A 6,376-nucleotide genomic window follows, 5' to 3' on the forward strand; every position below is an offset into this window, starting at 1 on the left:
ATCCCGCCCTTCTCGCGGACTCAGGGCGGCTGACAATCAATTAAAATACATAAATAACAATTACAAATTTAAAATTAATTAAAAGAAATATTTGAACATTGTCCAATTAAAATATAATTAAAACCCCTCTAAAAATTACCCTAGGCCAGTCCTGCAAGCTGGAATAACCAAGTCTTAAGGGCGCGGCGGAAGGAAGGGATCCCCGGCCAATGCATAGATCCCCAGGTTTTTTTCCAGATTCCGGTCAGAGCGGGCGGAAGGGACGGACGCCCTCCGGAGCGTTTGGCCCAAGGGCGTGCTCTATGCCTTTCCTCCTCTCCCACTGCTCCCAGCGACTATTTGCAAAGTCCTACAAGAGCGAGCGGAGCTAATCTTAATTGCTCCATTTTGGCCGCGTCGGCCGTGGTTTGCAGATCTGGTGGATCTGTCGATCTCGCCACTGTGGAGGATCCCTCCGGACCGAATAGCTCTCAGTCAAGGGAACCTCCAACATCCAGACCCTCAGTGGCTCCAACTAGCCGCTTGGCACTTGAGCGGGAAGGTCTAACTAGGTTAGCATATTCCCCTGGGGTAATATCTGTTATCCAGGCCTCAAGGCGCCCATCAACCAACAGGATCTACGATGCCACTTGGAGAAATTTCTGCTCCTGGTGCAGGCTACAGCATCTCTCGCCGCTATCTGTCACTATCCCACACATATTAGAATATTTACTTGAGGGACTAAATAGGGGCCTGTCAGTTAGCACAATACGTAGACAGGTAGCGGCATTGTCGACAGTTCTCACTTGCGAGAACCATGATTCATTGTCTCACCACCCAGCGGTTGGTGCTTTCCTTAAGGGCGCTGCTAACACAGGTCCTCCTACGATCCATCGTTACCCGTCCTGGGATTTGACCATGGTACTACAAGCGTTAACTTCTCCCTTTGAACCGCTAGGCTCATGTTCCCTACACTTCCTCACCTTGAAGGTTGCCTTTTTGGTGGCTATTACATCGGCCAGGAGGATTTCAGAGCTGGCTGCTCTATCTGTCAGGAAGTATCTCTGTATGTTCCATGAGGACAGGGTGGTCCTCAGGTTGGATCCTGCATTTATTCCTAAGGTTAATACTGATTTTCATCGTTCTCAAGACCTGGTACTCCCCAACTTCTGTCCTAACCCTTCCCATCGTCTGGAGAGAGGGTGGCACACTTTGGACGTGCGCAGGGCTCTGCGTCACTATCTTAAACGTACCTCGGCCTTCCGCAAATCGGAGGCCTTATTCATCTCTTTCCATCCTTCTACGATGGGGAGGAAGGTTTCTTCTTCCACCATCGGACGGTGGATTAGGGCCTGTATCACGAAGGCGTACGTTTTGCAGTCCCTTCCAGTTCCTTCTCAGGTCACGGCTCATTCTACACGCAGCGCTGCGGTTTCTGCAGCCTGGTCTACCCAGGCCTCGCTTGAAGAGATTTGCAGGGCGGCGACTTGGTCGTCCCCCTCTTCCTTCATTAAACATTATAGGATTGATAGGTTTGCTGCTGCGGATGCGGCCTTTGGGAGGCGGGTTCTGCAGCAAGTTGTTGCTCCTCATGATAAGCAAGCCTAGACTTCCCTCCCTTCAGGGACATGAGCGGCTTTGGTATGTCCCATTCTGTGGACTCTACACCATCCCTGCTGGAGAAAGGGGCGTTTTCTTACCTGAACGCCTTTTCTCAGCAGGATGGTGTAGAGTCCACATCCCCCCCTGTATCTCTTTAGTCTAGGCATGAGTTTTTGCCCTTTTTTTCTTTTGAACTTTTGTTTGGAGCCTTGCGTCTGGATTCTTCGCCTCGACATGTACCAAAAACTGGGAAGACACACCCAGAGAGAGGCGTGGCAAAGTTTTTTTGTCTTAGTCTGCTGAGCAGGAAGACTGAATTAACCCATTCTGTGGACTCTACACCATCCTGCTGAGAAAAGGCGTTCAGGTAAGACAACGCCCCTTTTTCTTGGCAACACCAACCCTTTAGCCAATGGTCTATTTCTAGAATTCTTTTTTCCCTCACTGGGTGTTAGCCTTTCATTGGGAGTACTGATGAGAACACTAATTGTGTTCCTAGCTCCTTAACTTTATTGCCTAGTTGCTTATAGTCTCTCACTATTGTACTCAGGTTCTTTGTTGTGTCATTCGTCCCAGTGTGGAGGAGGAGGAAAGGGTAGTAATCCATGGGCCTAATTATTTTGGTTAGTTTCTCAGCCACATCTTTGATTTTTGCTCCAGGGAGACAACATACCTCCCTGGATTTTTTCTTGTCTGCAGATGGATGATTCTGTTCCTTTGAGGATAGAAACTCCTATTACCAACACTCGCCTTTCTTTTTGGGGGGGCTGCAGTCTGTGGTTCTTTTCTGTTTATCTCAGGTGTGTTTGTTGATGTGACTTTTAGGGATATTTGAAGTTGTTTCTTTGCTAGGTGTCTGCATGTTTTCTTTGAGGGGGAGGTTGTGGGTCTGCGTGTTTCCATCTAAGGGGGGGAATCGATTGCTCAGTTTTAATGGGGCTGCTTCTGGTTGGGTTGGATTGGGCAGAAGGGGTTTGTTAGTTGTATGCTGCTTCTTTCTTTGAGTATTGTGTTTCCTTCTATGTGTGACATACCTCCATTTGTCTTCCTTCAAGGGTTTATCAGCAGGGTCAAATCTTCTGGAAGTTATTTGTTCATTATTTGGTTCGTTTTGGGTATAGCTTTCTTGTGTACGTTGGAGTTTGGCTAGAGTTGCCTCTAAGTCCCTTTTTCCTCTAGCACAAAGTTTACATCTAATGCATGTATAATTTGGGTGTTCTTTGGGTATAAGCACATACATGGAACATGTATTGCATACAATAGTATCAGTCACCTGTTCCATGAGTTTGTTGTTTGAAAATCCCTCTTTTTGGTTGTTGGATATGCTTTGCTGTTAGCCTTGTTTCTACCTTCTCTGTTCTAGGTAATTATGCCTGTTTTTTTTCCTATCCTTTTTTCTGCCTATTTGTGTTTGTTTTTCTGCTCTGTTATTTAGGTATAGATAAAAGTATGTGGCAGTATACCCTCGGTTTTAAAAGAAAAAAATTGCAGTTTATATTGAAGTTAAAAGTTAATCTTAGGATAGGGTTATTTAATGAAGGGAAGGGCTGCTTTCTTGTCAACAAGAAATTTGCTTTTAGCTTTCTGCTCTCTGCCTAAAAATTCATCCCTATTCTTCCTGTTCTTAATTTGCTCCTTATTTATCTCTACCCTCTCTGCCTTGCTTTTTTGACTGCCTTTCTGTGCTCAGCCGATCTTTCTAGCTGCCCCCAGTTGCCTCCAGCCATTGCTCCTCTGAGGTCTCTTCTATGTTCAGCCAGTCTTTCTGTGCTGAGCTGGTCTAATAGCCAGTCCCTGGTCCGCCGCTGCCACTACCGGCCACCTCTGCACTGCCCCCAGCCGCCTTACCAGTCTGTTGCTCCGCGCTGCCGCCGGCCGCTTCTTCTCCACTGCTCGAGCTGCCGGTGCGCCATGTTGCCCGGTTTGCTACGCCGGTGTACGCTTTGTTGGGCTGGGTTGGGTCGCTGGGCTGGCCTAGAAGTCCTCCAACGTCCCCTTTATGATCCTGCGCTGCCGATTTCCATTCATGGACTCAGCGCCGCTGCTCTGTCAGATGGGGGGACGCTCCGGTTCTTCTTCAATGGGCCTCCGGTCTCTTGGGTAGGCCTCTTGGGTGCAGCTGCGCTTCTCTCAGCAGGCAGGTTCGCTGTACGCCACTGCCCTTGTTGGTGTTTTCCTCCTAATTTCTCGAATCTTTCCTCTGCTTTTCCCTTCTCCAGGCTTTTTTCTTTTTTCTTTTTCTATGACTTATCCCTCTCAACCTCTCCTCCTACCGTTTTGTCTTAGTTTAATAGCAACTTTTCTCCCCGCGATGTAACCATGCTTCCTCTGTTGCTGCCATCTTGGAATTTTTTTCCCCACATGGTCTTGATTCTATCCCTGTGTTGGCTTTTTTGGCAGCTGCAGAACACTGCTGGCTCATATTTAAGTGATTGTCCACTAGGACACCGAGATCCCTCTCACAGTTACTACTATTGAGCAAGGTACCACCTATACTATACATGTGCATTTGGTTTTTCTTGCCTAAATGTAGAACCTTACTTTTTTCACCATTGAATTTCATTTTGTTAGATAGGGCCCGATGTTCAAGTCTGTCAAGATCCTTCTATATCTTAAGCCTATCTTCTGGAGTCTTGGGTATTCCTGCCAGCTTGGTGTTGTCTGCAAATTTGATGAGTTCCCCATCTATCCCCTCATCCAAATCGTTGATGAAGATGTTGAAGAGCACTGGGCCCAGAACAGAGCCCTGGGGCACCCCACTACACACTTCCCTCCATGTAGATGCAGTTCCATTGAGGACCACATGCTGAGTACGGCCGGTCAACCAACTACGAATCCATCTGGTGGTGATGCTGTCTAACCCACATTTTTCTATCTTATCAAGTAGTAGGTTGTGGTGTACTTTATCAAATGCCTTACTGAAGTCCAAGTAAATTCACAGCATTCCTCTGGTCCACTAATTTTGTCACCTTGTCAAAGAATGCAATAAGATTTGTCTGGTATGATCTGTTTTTATATATATATATATAAATTATTGATTTTCTATTTTCACAAACAAGTGCTCCATAAACAACGTGGTGACCGAGGCCATTAATAATTCGGTGATGCATATAAGTTTTTCCAACTAAGTCCAATGTTACACCCGCCAATACATCCTCTCTTCTTCTGGTAATAACAATTTTTCTCATTAGGCAAATACAATTCTTATTATTGTTAGAAAACATACAATTGCATATCAACATTTATTACATTTTTCTAATCATGTCAATAATATCAGTTTAAAATATCTTTCCTAGCGAAAGTGTATCTTAATTGCATTTGTATTCAATTTCCACATATTTAATCCATGTCCTATTTTTGCTTTTTTTTTTTTCAATTTTAATTTCCCATCCATGTTCAAAGTATCCAATCATTTATAATTTCAAAACAAGTTATATTTGGGCAACCAAAAGAATCCTTTATTCAAAGTTCTTAACATATTCTTATTTCCCTTTTCATACCAAGATATAATATTCTGATTACAAATCCTAACTGTCTGGTTATGATAATACTTCTATTTCTAACAATCTATTCTTAACCATATTCAAACCTCTAATCCAGGGGTGTCAAACTGCCGGCCCATGGGCCGGACATATCACCAGGAAACTGCGCCCACCCCATTGCCGCACAACGTCATGTGACGTCGTGAGTTTGACATGTCTAATCAAGAATATACTGTAGCATCCCCTCTAATAGGTCAAAGCTTCTATTTCCTTCAGTCTTACTCTAGCTTTCTTTCTTTGCCAACTAATTTTCCAAGTTAGTGCATTTAGGTCATCAAAAAATTCTTCCTCTATTTTTATATATAGTATTTGGAACAAGAAAAACAATTTGGTTAAAATGCTTTTAGAAGAGCTAGCCCGTTGATATTCTTCTCTGGTTCCCCACAGTTCTGTTAACAACTTTATCTTCCATTCCATCAGCTCTCCTTTCTTATCATCCCGTATGTTCTGAAACCTTGGTTTATAAAAAGTCTTTTCCGTTTTCAACATTACCGTTATACCTTCTGAGTTTTCATTTAACTGAGTCTGACAATATATTTCCTCCTTTAAATCATCAGTGTTTGCGTCGGCATTCTCTACTGTAGTTTTCCTTCTATTTTCTGGGTTGCTGGTTCCTTCTCTGTAGTTGTCTTCTGAGTTTGTAGATTTGAGTTGGAGAGTTGTTCTTTTATCCTTTTTGTTATTAGTAACCTGCTCACAAGCTAGAATAATTGTTTTTTGTATTAATTTCAGCATGGAGAGTATTTCTTTCTTTGTTTCATCAGTATTTTCTTGGTGATATGACAAGTTAAGGCTGCTGGGAACAGATGTTAAAGATGATGTTTTACTATTTAACGCTGAGTCTGAAATATCCATTTTATTTTGTTGTATTTTATTTTAGCTTTATATTTTTTATTTTTTTTATTTTTTAATTTTTTATTTTTTAAACCAACAAAACAAAACAAAGCAAAACATAACACACATACACACACAGTGTATAGTCCTCCTTATAAGTAGCCTTTATAGATTTATCCAACCGACTGTCTGTTCCTGAATCTCCCCTAAGCAGATATACCGTATATACTCGAGTATAAGCCGAGTTTTTCAGCCCATTTTTGGGGCTGAAAAATGCCCCCCTCGGCTTATAGTCGAGTCAGCGTCTCGAAGCAGCTGCTGCTGCTGCCGCCGCCGCCAGGCAAGCCACGGCGGCTCGCCGCTCGCTCCCCCTCCCCTGGCGCTGCGCTCCGCCTGCTTGCCCAGCTCATTGCTGCTGC

This window comes from Protobothrops mucrosquamatus, unplaced genomic scaffold (genome assembly GCF_001527695.2).
Source record: "Protobothrops mucrosquamatus isolate PMUCROS unplaced genomic scaffold, P.Mucros_1.0 scaffold1940, whole genome shotgun sequence".
Taxonomy (NCBI): domain Eukaryota; kingdom Metazoa; phylum Chordata; class Lepidosauria; order Squamata; family Viperidae; genus Protobothrops; species Protobothrops mucrosquamatus.